The sequence below is a fragment of the Dunckerocampus dactyliophorus genome, chromosome 7 (genome assembly GCF_027744805.1).
Source record: "Dunckerocampus dactyliophorus isolate RoL2022-P2 chromosome 7, RoL_Ddac_1.1, whole genome shotgun sequence".
Classification (NCBI taxonomy): Eukaryota; Metazoa; Chordata; class Actinopteri; order Syngnathiformes; family Syngnathidae; genus Dunckerocampus; species Dunckerocampus dactyliophorus.
The window spans coordinates 14,654,795-14,668,865 of NC_072825.1; the positions used below are offsets into that span (position 1 = coordinate 14,654,795).

Below are 14,071 nucleotides of genomic sequence, written 5' to 3' on the forward strand. Positions count from 1 at the left end.
CTCACTCCCATTTCTTCTTTTTTTTCTTAAATTATTCTTAAACTCTTAAATTGCATGATGTCTTTGACCACAACCCCTCATTGCTCATAAAAACACGGTCTAAAGTGTGATTCCAATGTTCTGCTAGTGTTAAAGAGACTAATGTTAGACAAATAGAAGTTTAGACTTGTGTGGCATCTTTTAGCTTGATTGATGTCTGAAAGTCTATTTGTGTAACATTGATGTCTGTTATAAGTAGAACATCTGTAGCCTTTTTCTGTGATGTCCAAGTGTCCATGAACACAGGAGCAACTCATTCCTGGGAGGTACGTGGTGCACTTGAATGCAACCTTATTACAAAGGAACTAGCTGAGTACTGGTAGCAGTTTTGCTAGTATGAGCATGCTTCCCATGTGGAGTATGAAGTGTGTTCCATCCTTGGTGTGCGTTGTGTGACTCAACAAGGTGAGTTTGATGATTCTTTGTGCATTAGGAGTGTTTGCTGTTGCATGATTTATGCTGTGTTGGAAGCTAAATGAAAGCTAGTTTGTTGGATGTGGTTTGATTGCGGGTACACTTCTGAGCCATTTGCTTGTGGTTGTTTGCTAGCTGGCTCACTGACTAGCATGTTTGCTCTCACTTGTCTATCTCTTAGCATGACTTGATATGTGTTCTGTGCATGCCTTTATTTTGTGTCATGTGAGTGCTATTGGGCTGCTTTATTTGGCATTGTTTGTAATTTCATGTGTTCCTATTGTTTAGACTACACACATACAAGCCTTTGGACACACACCTACTTGGACAAATCCACTCATTTGGACAAACCCAGTTTCATCTGCACTAACACACATTTCTAAAGAGCCCATCCACCTACATAATAAAGATGATGAAATGATTCTCTGACCGGAATCTTTCCATAGTGTCCCAACTCTAAAAGAACCACTACCCCTTTCCTACAATTGACATATTCAGCTCATGTTTAGCTGTTAATACATGCAAATATATATAATCCTGTCCTGTCATTTATCTTTCTGTTCATTAAATACAGTACAGATGTGCATATTTCAGACATGGTTGCTAATGGTGATTAATCATAATTAATTTAAAAACTGATTAATCTGGTTAATCCGTGGCACTGCGTTGTGTTTTTGATGTTGGGATGTGATGGATGCAGATGACCACAGACCATAGAGCGATTGTGGTGCGGACACACAACCTCTTTAATTAGATTTCACAGAAAGGAAATGGAACTGAACCTCCGACAGCTAGAAACATGAAACACCCAACAAAAAGTACAACCAAGAGGAACCAGAACAACAGAAAGTGAGGTGCATAAAACACATTGACCCCTGAAGGCACAATTACGACACTGGCTTAATACAGTATATACATAGAGTATAATTAGGGGTGTCACGAGACACCCAGCTCACAAGACGAGACGATGCAGACGATGCAACTGGGGCCACGAGAACAAGAGCAGACGAGATTCCAGATTTTAACATTAATTTTAATAAAATGACAATTAAAAAATATGACTGGACAAACAAATGTCTTTATTTAACTGAGTCACAAAACAATGCAGGTGCATTTTCAAATGTTTATTGTCTCACAAATTGATCCATCCATTTTCTATGCCACTTATCCTCACGACGGTCGCGGGTACGCTGGAGCCTATCCCAGCTGACTTCGGGCGAGAGGCGGGGTACACCCTGGAATGGTCGCCAGCCAATCGCAGTTCAATTGTTAGAATTTTTTTAAAACCAAATAAACCAGAAAGCTCTGGAAGGCCTGGATGAGACCCACAGGCCACCAGTTGACATTCTCCGCCCTAGGGGTCTTACCAAATGAACCTTTGAAATGGATTTGAATTTGAATTGGGTGAGGTGTTATCTGTCCACTGGACAAGAATGGGAACAAAACATTCTTCACTAGCTGTGTAATGAACTGTGTAAAGATCCTTGCCCTCAAGGTGGACATCCATTAGGTCTGCTCTGTCAGTAGACGAGTCTTAATGACTCACTTGAAAGAACATTTTGACAAAATGATGACAATGATGACTTTACATACGTTTTTTTGAGAGCTACCTTCACTGAGCACACAGGTTCGGCTTTCCACTCAACACAGCTCGCTCGCTCACTAAACTGGCCTCGCAGAATACCCTCTAAAAACACAGGAACATGAAGTAAGGCTTGTGCCATCAATGGATTTATTTTCTACCGTTTATTTTGTTCAAGGTCACAGATGAGTTGCAGCCAATCCCAGCTGACTTTGGGCGATAGTCGGGGCTGCGCAAGTCGTCAGGAAATCACAGGGTACACACAGACGGCCATTCATACTCGCTTCGGAAATGCATCCAGGATGGAGATGTCAGAAGTGAAATGAATAGAATGACATTTATCTTTCATGAAGCAAAACAAAGAAACTACTGTTACCTTGTCACCTTGTAATTAAACAATATGGGTCTGGAAATCTGCAGCTTCACATTCAGTAAAGTACATGGCTTGACTGGACAGAAGTGGCATCAGGGTCTATTATGCACAGTGAGAGAAATGATTAGCTGTGAAAGACAGAAGGAAGGTCATGTCAGAGCAGCTGTTTTTAAGCTGTGACAAAAGTCTGTTTTGAAGCACGAGAAGTTATGAGTCAATGTATCATTGAATATATTACTTCAACAAGAGACCCCCACTGACAATAATCTGTAATCTGATTGACACATGCAACACATGTCAATGAATGACAACATTCAAACAATTTTCTGTAATGTCAAGCAGTCATACGTTTCTTGGATTTCACGTCAACCTTCCTTTCCCTTTCTTTAATTTGGCTAAAGTTTGAATCCACCCATGCCTGGGGGTAACCTCCGACATGCATACACCCTAACATGAAAGAAAACACACACGTCAGCGGTCGTCATCAGCTCTGGGTGACTGCAACGCCACATGAGTCAGTGTGACCAGGAACACCCACATAGCAGATACGAGGGGGCTCTGGGACACTAGCACAATGTGTCCGTCTTTGTTTGAGTCAGTGGGGGGGAAATAAGGGTTTACTCAAACATTTGAGCTATCTAACTTCCAAGGTGGGGTTGCACATCATGTTTGGTCGTGTTTGCACTGCATGAATGGTTTAAAATACTGCATCTCTTACTTTGCCATTTTCATCTTTGTACGTCAGTCTGGTTTCTTTAGTTTTGTTTATTTTAATAGGGCACCATAATATAGCATTCATTATTCCTTGGTCAAAAAAGTTGTGCTGTTGTGTGAAAGGGTCCATGAGATCCTGTAATAAGCTCAAACACTACAGTATGTTTTCTGGGATGTTGGTGAATTTTTGTCAAGAACTACATTTGAGCTTACCACTGTTAGTGGTAAAATATACACACAGTGAAACAGTCTGAAGTTCCACTAATACAAATATAGAAGCCATAATATAAATTTGCATGGCAAGTATGCCTCACACATCACCCTTTCTAAAATTCTTAAATGGCACACAAGTGTAAAAAGAAGTTATTCAATGTTAACGAAAAAGCAATAAAACACTACCTGAACTTTGACAGAAAGTGACAAGGTTTATGGTGACTCAATCTGTTCCTTTCCGTGTTTCGTATATTCTACTTTTCCCTTCTCGTCAGACCCCTCGATGAGGCTGGTCCAGCTTTTGGAATGGTTATCTCAAAAACCAAAGCAAAAGCAAAACACATGCACAGAAGTGATCTTCTGATGCCCAATGCTGGCTAAAGTCTTTTAAGTTTCACAGAGATCTTGCACGATGTCCCTATAGTTTTCTGCAACTTTAGGGGTGTATTTTTTTCCCAAAAAAGTTGGTTGAAATCTGGATTATACAATGCAGGAGCGTTCCACCTCAGAGGTTCCACTGTGTGAGGATTAGTTATTCTACATGAAACTATGGAATGGTGGGTTCATTAAGATAACACTGGAGTACGCCAATCAAACACAGTCCTTCATTTGTATAGAATTCAACACTGAGGGGGAAATCAGTTTCACGTTGAATATGTATAAACAGCCACTGGAGATGTCCAGTGCTGGTCCCAACCCTGGATAAATGGGAGGGTAGCGTCATAACTAAGCCAAACAAGTCATGTGATTGACTGTGAATGATATCAATGCACATGATTTCCCATTGTTGTGTTGGAGGGAAAAGAAAATAATGTAGCTCATGTTCTTACTGGTTGCAGGTGTAGCGGCATGTTATCACAGCATCATAGCTGTGAGCAAATGTTCCTAGCTTGGACTTACTCATCGCTTCCAAACCATTGCATCAATGCCAATAGCAAGTCTTAATAGCTTGCACATTCATGCACAAAGAATCAAGAAGTGGTTGGCTCAGCATCGTAAACCTTTTACAAAGAATAGACACTGTGTACTTATACTCCAAGATGTATTATTAAGAAGACATACTGCGTAAATATATATAGCAAATATAATTAATATATACTGTATAATAATTGAATTATATACATATATATGTGTAAACATATATACTGTATGTATAGCCAAGTTTTTCCAACCATATATGTATGCATTAAATTTTGATTGATTGTAAAAAAAGCAAACAAACATTGTAGCATCTCCATGCAGACCTTGAGCAGCCATGGAGTAATATTCCTTGTTGAAGTGTCAAAGCTTCGCCTACTCTTAGGCTAGCCCAGGAAGTTAATAATGACCTCTTTTAAGAAAGGCACATTGAAATGTGTAAAAAAAAGTGTAAATTAAGGTTATTACTGGTGCCGAGTGCCGAGGGTTTTAGAACGAAAAACGTCTTCAAAGGCCTCATCTTTTTCGATGCCACAAAATTGCCTGTTTGAAATCTGCACAAGAGCACCAAACATGGGACATTGAAAAGTGGATGAAAGTTTGATTCTCAATACAAACATGACAGGGAGATCCCACCTGAGATGTTTTCCACACGGCAGAGTGGAGAGTGCGCCATCATGATCTGGGGTGCTTTTTCCTTCAATGGAACAACAGAGCTTAAGGTTGTGCAGGGGCGTTAAACGGCAGTTGACTATGTGGAGATGTTGCTTGTCTTGTCTGTGTGGTATTGACTGGGTTTTTTTAAGAAGACAGTTCACAATGCCCACCTGACAAAGGACTTCTTACAGAGGAATAGTGTCACTCTTTTGGACCATCCTGCGCGTTCCCCTGATCTAAATCCAATTGAGAACATTTGGGGATGAATGGCAAGGGTTTTTTTTTTTTTGGTAAAAAATGGACATCAGTTCCATACGATGGATGCCCTCCGTGAAGCCATCTTCACCACCTGGAGCAACATTCCCACTAGCATCCTCGAAATAATGCCATCAAGCATGCCCAAACCAATTTTTGAGGTGATTAACAAGAATGTCACAGTCGCACAGTCAGTCCAGGGTGTACTCTGCATCTCGCCTAAAATCAGCTTGAATCGGCTCCACCTCACCCATGACTCTGAACAAAATTAGCAAAGAAATTAATGAAAGCATGAATGAAATGCATCTACTAGACCCTAGGTTCCCAAAGTGGGGTATGCGTACCCCCAGGGGTACGCTAATTGTCACAGGGGGTACGTGAATAAAAATGAAAAACAATTACCACCTAACACTCACAATTACAAGTGCGCCTGAACAGAAAGAACGAAGGAAAGACCATGAAGTTCTTCATTGCTCTGTGGGATTTATATAAACAAGTAACTAAGTTTGATGATTATTTTGTGTATTAAGAGTGTTTAATCTTGAAGATTTAATTTATATTGGTGTTCCAATCCGCACACTGTGAAAACCTGTCAATGAACTGTATGTGTGCATCGGGATAATAGAGTAGGGATTTCCCCGAAAACGAGGCTTTATTGTTGGTTGTATGTATTTTTGCACTTCGGATACTGCTTTAGCATATTTATTAAACTTTCCCTTTCAATCTGGTAGCAAATTATTATGCAGACTTAAATCACAGCGATTGCAAGTGGAAAAAAAGGGAAGCTCAAGTTTAGCCCATTCAAACAGAAGGATTCCAACAACCGGTTGAAATAAAAGATATGTAGGACGAATACTTACAGTATCTATTTATCAGTGCACATGTGCTCAAAATCTGACCATGCAAAATGCTAATTTTTGAACCAGAATAACTTACTATAAAATCAATTAACCCATTAATGATGTTAATGAAGGTTTATGTTTTATACGTGTGTAGGTGTAGGGGGTACATGGCTTTAAGTCAAATGTCTGAAGGGGTACGCAACTGTGAAAAGTTTGGGAACCACCGTACGAGATTATTTGATGTACTAAGACCATTCTATTCACATTAATTTGGTAACTGAATTACTACTGTATTAAATATGAATTACAAATTGGCAAGCAAGACAGCACATGTTCGGCCTGATCCGACCCCTGTAATATTGTGCATGGTTCTTGAATGACAAGCTGACCGGAAGCCCCGGTCATTCTGCTTCCTCCATTTGATCAGGCAGCTTACCTCATAACCTATGTTTAGTTTGCGGTTTAGGCAGACCTCAGACTTAAACCTGGTCCATGAAAATCAATACATCAGAAACATGTGCTGGGCTTTGTGTAATGGACAAGGAGTCTTCTAAGAGGCAATGAGACTCCTAAGCTTCAACATCCTGTCTGTCTGATAAACTAATAAGCGTGACAAAATTCATGGAGTTTTCATAATTATTTGCAGAAATGGTCATCCAGGACAATGACCCTGTTACTGGAAATGCTGAATTTTTTGCTGGAATTGTTTTTAAGCTTATATAACCTGATTACTTGCTAAGTGATATTGATATAATACTTAAATGTTATTTTTAGTACATTTTTAGACATTTTAAAATAAACCAACTCAATTTCCTTCATTCTGAATAAACCTGAAGTCATAAATGCATAATCGTAGACAACCACAATGTAGTGTATCTAAGGAGGTATCTGGATTTACTCATAGCCTCTTTCACACGCTCCCTAAATTTGGTGCATCGGGGACCCAGCTTTTTGACTCTGCTTCCTGCAAAAGGTAATTGTAGGTTCTTGTGTTCAGATGTTTTGGTGTTTCATGGATAAGTATGCGCTCCCACAAATTAAGTAAAAGCTGGACTCGCTTTGGAGCTAGTTTCAGTGCAGCGGATCAATACACTCTGCAAGGATACAGTGTGTACTCGTCTTGCGTACCGCCGATGAATACAGTGTTTGCCTCATTCGAAGCTACAGGGAGTGGATAATCTGGATAAAGACTGTATCATGGTGTGCTGTATACATCACACATCTGGTGTGATGTACAGTGCTTCCTTGCAATGTCGCGGTTTGATTATCGCTCCCTCGCTATATCTCGTTTTTTCAAAAAATTTATTAATTAATGATCACAGCCGGGATAGACTACCGCATACCTGCGACCCTAGTGAGGATAAGCAGCATAGAATATGAATGAATTAATTAACTCATGATTTAAAAAAATGCACATTTAAGCAAATTTCACATATTCTTTGCCTAAGTTAAGCATTTTCAAGCATAAAATGGTTAAATGATCTAACTAAATGAACTAAAACATAAATACAGGTACAAAGCAGAAGAAGCATTGTAATTGTGAATGTAGGACTGTATTCTACATTGGCCACTAGGTGTCGGTGTTGGGTGAGAGAAGCACTAGACACCTCATGAAGGTTCTGTGACATTGCTCGAGCAGGAGTTTTATTTACATCTTACATGGCTTATTGAGTCTTATTTTGTCTACTATATTGGGTAATACGAGTGTAAAGCCTTTCAAAGCCACAAGAAAGTACTATGGAAGTACGCTGTCCAGATAAAAACAACAAGGAAGTCTGTTATCTTATCTATGTCTACTATGTCTTATTTTCTGTGATTATATCTGCTATATCGGGTAATACAAATGTAAACTGTAGGGATGTTATTTCATGTCTTGAGGGTTCTAATAATGTTAAAAAACATATTTAGAAGATAAATAAACAGGTTTTCTATGCAGTAACTACAAAAATATTCCATTTATTAATATTGAATCCTACTTCACAAAAATTCACTTATCGTGTCCGTGTCTGGAACCAATTCATCGCGATAAATGAGGGACGACTTTATACAGTCCTTGTTGTTTTCAACAAAACAGGGAGTCTCTGGTGTTAAACCCCATTCTGTGCTGGTCCTGTTCACATGGAATAGCAAGCTAAGAAAAGGCGGAATGTTCCCTGCTTTAATATGCATTGAAGGGGGTTTATGCTTTTCATTACAGAAGTTCAGAAGCACAACACAAGTGCAGTTGCTCTACCTTTTGTGGAAATTTTAAATTCCAGTTTCATCAAACCTTCCACGATACCATTTTAGCTTGTGTTATCTCAAAACAAGAGCTGTCAATCGATTTAAATATTTAATCATGATTAATCACACTTTGTCCATAGTTAACTCATATTTCATCGCAATTAATCGCAAATAGAAAGACGTTTTTATGTATAATAAGTAGAGTACCATCTTTGTGGTAAATCATTCGATTTGTGACACAGGAAACATTCAGCCACCATGATTAAAAAAAAATTTAACAATGAAATAATTAAAAAATAAAGTAATTTGTAAATAACTACGTAAGGTTTCATGTCAAGGAATATAAATTTTGTAAATATGGGCCATTATTTTATTCCAAAAATAATATACAGTTAGAAATCCCACAGTTTTTGCATGTTTCATGCTAGCGCCGACTTGTCCCACTTTGTTCGACAGTCTGTGAAGGCACCATCTAACTTTCTCCCACGCTACACAGATAAGACTACTGTACTGTATTTTTCCACTTTTTCTTTCACCTCATGTTTGGTTCTAAATGCTGATACTATGCGGGAATGCATAAAGGTAAAATTTGATTACCTTATTGAGTGCTAATCTACAAACTACGGTGTGGGCCGAGGGTCAAACAGGACGTGCGCCTGTTAAAACGCGTGTCCAAAAAATTGTGCCGTTAAAGGACATTTTTATTAACGCGCTATTAACGCATGAACTTTGACAGCCTTACTAAAAACAATTAACACATTGAGCATATCAATAACCACATTCCTCATACATTAAACAAAACCAACTTAAACCCCCTATGAGTAAGCACATGGCAACGGAAGCAAGGAAAAACTCCCTGTGGAGCGGCCGTCTGCCTCGACTGGTTGGATTGAAATAGAAAGATAGGGTAGATGGAGAGAGAAAAGAAGACAGAAGTTGAGTGATTGAGAGCGATATGACAAAGCAATGGGTATCGCAACAGTTGTATCAATAACAGTAGTATTATGATGATGGTTTGTTGCCAATATTACTATCATATTTTCATTTTTAGGTATTTTATTGTGGTTGTCTTCGATCAGCTCAGGCACCAAGATTTTTTTGTGTGGGTCAGGAAATTATTTTGGCTTTTGTTGTGAGCTGCGAAACCTATTGTTTCCTGGAGCCATCACCCCCTTGCTGAGGTCACTCCAGTGCAGGCACTTGTTGCAAATGCCAAATTGAACTATGCCTGTAAACTGTCAAACCAGCAAAAGGCAGAGAACATCTTACCTGAGCTAGCATGGGATGGTTTCCAGTAATCTCTGATCTCCTTTATCATCTCTGTCTTTTCCTGAGATTATTACGAATTCTTAGTAAAGCCTCTACAGGCACATTTGTAGTTTGTGATTATGGCTGTCATAAAACTTGACATTTTCATCTTAAACATGTCAGTCTACATAAAACACCAGATTCATGTATGGCCATATAAAGTTTGGTATCTTTGGAAACAGACCCTGTTACCTAGAATCCACTTTCTCTTTGACATTTTCCTCTCTCTTCTCCCCCCTTTTTATTTTCTTAGTTATTCTCTGCTTACGTTTATTACTCTTCTTTTCTCCATCTGGTCATTACTTGATTTATGGAGGCTTACAAAAACACACGTATAAAGCCGTATGTGACACACGGAGAAGCTTTCCAACAACAAGTAGACACATCTTCATCTATTGCCATGACCATGATCAATAACATCCCCACCCTTTTCTTTGTAAACCCCCTGAAGCTACTCTCTACGCAAACATATTGTGGAATCATGACGAAAAACAGCAGCATAGAGACCAAAACCATATAAAAGATAAACACAATGAAGATGTTGCTACACTGTGTGCTGGGTCGCTGAGGAGCCGTTAAAAGTTTAACTAAGGCCAAGTCATGAACAACTTTATTGTGTTCAATTAGCTTGTCTCTGGGGACACAGGGGGCACAATCACTAACAGGCGTGGTCAGTTGGATACCAGCGGCATCTTTTTTTTAGCTTTTAATCTGAATTACTTCACGTTTTTTAATTACACAATACTGTGCAAAAGTCTTTGGATGTTATGGCATTTTTGTACATTAGCAGAGCTATAATGGCTGCATATAATTAAAATGTCCGTTAGTAGCAGTGGTGGAAAGAACATTTTATACCTGGGGCACATTGGGGACTTAAGCGACTCTATTTACCTCTTAATACAACCACTATCACGTCACAATTAGACAAACCATTAATAATAGACCAAAACTAATTCATAACAATGCCTGGCATTACAGAACTGCAGAACCATTATTACTAAAGCCAGTTAACCCTTCATCCTCCAATACATCGTCTATATCTCATAACATGACAAAAACATAACCAATGAAATAAAACACATCACACTCACTTGTAAGCACGGGGCTGGAAGACTTCCAGTGGACAAACACTTTAAAATATATATGTAAACTCACTTATTTGTTCATATAACACACACAGAACGAATGACACAGTGTCTGTCTTCTTTTTTCATGTCAGAACAGGATCAATTAAGCTTGGGGGGGCTGGTCTTTGTGCTGCCTTCCCCTGTGGGCCCGGTGGCTTTCTGGCGGTGGGGGCTCGGCCTGGCTGTGTCGGGCGGAGCTTGCTGGGTGGTGGGAGGCAGCTTATCTCCGCACTCCCCTCTCTGTTTTCTTTTCTCTTCTTCTCTATCCCCTCCTGCTCCGGTCCGGCCTCTCTAAATTTGCATAACAACCAAACATAAGAGTCAAATAAATTCTGTATAACAGGGGAAGTGTATCTCACGCTTTTCCCTGGCAGGGCAAATCTGTTGCGCACGTAAGGGCATTTAGATCAACAATCAAACAGATGGAACATACTGTATGCATACTGCAAGCAGTGCAGCCAAGAGAGATGCAACGAAATTAGGATAGACTGTTCGGGATAAATTCATACAATTTCATGGAACAAATACTAGAATTTAATCTGTAAATTAAGGTCAGTGTTTCCGATAGCGGTTAGGCCAGCAGAGAAGGCTTTGCTGGCCCTGACGGCACACCACTGCTTAGAAGAGCACACATCTCTGCCAAGGCCACTTGCCAACATGAGTGAAAAACAAAATGGTGAATTATGAACAGATGGCCATTATGGTTCTATTCGCAGTATGGTTGCATCAATGCTATCGTGAAATTTCCTGGGGTTTTTGCATTGTTTGTGTAGTCCCGCTGTGTCTGTCCTACTATTTACTGTGTTGCTGACTATTTACTGATGTTTTACAAGGTGAAAAGCTGTTGTGATAAAGGTGATGAAAACTAGGGGCTTGGTTCTGAAACGTGAGTGCTACTGTATGTACCATGCTTAAGCACAATTCACTGCTCTCAATATGGTTTTGCTTGGGCATAGTAGGCTACTCTTACTCATCCACAAGGGTATACTGTACATGCATGTGGGTGGGATTCTGGTTTAATACACATTATGCTGCCATTAGGCCATTCACACCATACTGGACTGAACCCCCCTCCCTCTTGTGGCCCTTGATGGCCTGCACACAAACTGTGCCGTCATACTTTGACCCATTTACTTGTCCCATCAGTTTTATTCTTCTCTATTACCGCAATTTCCCTGAATTTCTGAATTGTTATTTCAAGTTCCAATTATTTCTATTGTGCAACGTGGCAGCTGCCTTACTTGCGAGAGGAGCCATTTAATTAATGTCTTTATTACGTGCACGACTCTGATTCGGATCATTTTGACTCTTTGTATTTTATTTCTTTTATGAAATGTGTCATTAAGAATAATCACAATAACAATCACATGGTAGTCATTCTATCATTTGGCTACGTTGTAGCAATCATTGCGTGCCCTGGAACAGCTCTTTTTTTGGACGCAGCATTGCCATAATCTGCCGTCACGCAAAACGTTTTCCATTTTTCTATGGCAATAATTAATTAAAAACATGGTGTTCATGTACTGTAACTGCTTTTCATACAACAACAAATGTATGCTTATTTATCTTTTGTCACACAGTTTGATTCCCAGATGAGCTCACCTTCTCTGTGCTGCCTTACACCACCTGACCAAAGCTGACGCATGGTTAACGTAATGCATGCGTGCGTGTGTGTGTGTGTGATGCTGGGAAGAAGTTGACTTTGTTCAGTGGAGGGCGCGAGGTGTGTCATTTTAATGAGGTCAAAGATTTTTATAATCTAGAGTTACTGGTTCTTCCCAGAAGATGTTTTAAAACACTAGAGGAATGATCACTTCCCATCAATGAATCAAGAGACAATTAGTGCGAGTGCAGTGTAATTACAGTGTTATTATCATAACCTAGTTAGGGTTTACAGCAAAGCGCTCAAGCTACTGTATGCTGTGTATTTTGGAGAACATTCTTGTTGTCTGATCGGTGCAGTGCATTCCATTTGAAATAAAGTTCATTTGCAAAGATCCGTCTCTGCTGTGTTTAATATTACCTTTAATGCACAATAAAGAAATTGTTTTTTCAAAAAATAAAATAAAATAAATAAATAAATATACAGTACATCTATTTTTTGCAAATCACTGTTCAAATGCTTATTAAATGCCTACAATGCATGGCACAATTGGCCTCTATAAGAACCATTATCCATCATATCATGGCCTCTTAATACAAAATTCAGAAGCAGTTAGTGTAAAGCCTCAAAGTCAGGTTAGTCCACTTTTCTGGGTTCGGGTTGCAGCGGAAGTAGTCCCAGTAGGGAAGCCCAGACTTCCTGCTTGTCTCCGGTTACTTCCATTTCCGGGCGAGGTGCAGCATCTCATGAAGGTGTTTCCCTTAAGCGTCTTCTGCTCCACTCTTAGACTGCCCCATCATTTAGCACCAATTTGCCCTGGGACCCTACCAGGGGTACATAGTCCACAACAACATAGCTCCTTGGATCATGCTGAGGTAGTGGTTCATGGAGGTGGTGTGTGTTTTTACATACTGTATGGTATAAAAATGTGTGACATAATTAACTACAAAATTCAATGCACGTCAAGATGGATTCAACAGAAAATGTTGCGCTTAAACAAATTTACAGCATTAAAATAAATATTTTAGCAATATTAATATATTTAGATTTTATTTGTGGGAGTACAAGAAGTACCCCCACGGTTTTATTGTGTCAAACTGTGCAATGACAAAACCGATTCTATTCTGTTCCTATTCAATTTACATAAACTAACGTCAGATATGCAGTTGAATTCAAGTCTGAGTGACACAGAGATGTGTATGTTTGGAAAGGTGATCATGAGATTGTGTTATAAAACTGAAGATTGTAAATGTACAGTTAATTAGTAGGATCATATCGGGATAGATTCCATAGAATAAAACTACTCAAATTCCGCACCATTAATAACATCTATGTACAACTGAGAGTAGAATCCTGTACATACACTTTGACATGAGGTACTCCCATTTATGTTGTGAACAAAGACAGGTGTGCCACTTGCAGGAATGCAGACCTCAAACAGTTGCTTTAATTTTGATAAATTTAATAAGTTATTCGATGTGGAGGTTCTGTGGCATTTTGATTGTTGTATTTCATAGTTGTCAAGATAATGGGTGATTTTCCTGAAAGGCGTACTAGGTAGGATGCTGTCACTTCAAGGGGCATGGCACACAGAGTACCGGTACAGTGATTTCAAGCTATAACCAATCAAAAATATACTACAAATATAGTGAATAAACAGAAGAAACAGTGTTGAATGCTTTCTTTGTGTCTGTTGTGTATAGAACACAATCTGACATCAATTTCAGCCGATTTGCGCATCGCAATTTTGTGACATACAGAAGTATGTCACGAAGATGATGAAATAAATAATACAAAACGGTG

General features: G+C 39.2%; 1 long non-coding RNA gene across 1 annotated transcript in view; it reads left to right on the plus strand.

Annotated features, from left to right (window-relative positions):
* The first annotated feature begins 355 nt into the window (after positions 1 to 355).
* LOC129185464 (uncharacterized) overlaps positions 356 to 14,071 on the plus strand; it is a 52,797-nt gene continuing 39,081 nt past the window's right edge. The window contains exon 1 of the long non-coding RNA XR_008572076.1: positions 356 to 444. This is a non-coding gene — a long non-coding RNA (uncharacterized LOC129185464). The remainder of the gene's footprint in view (positions 445 to 14,071) is intronic.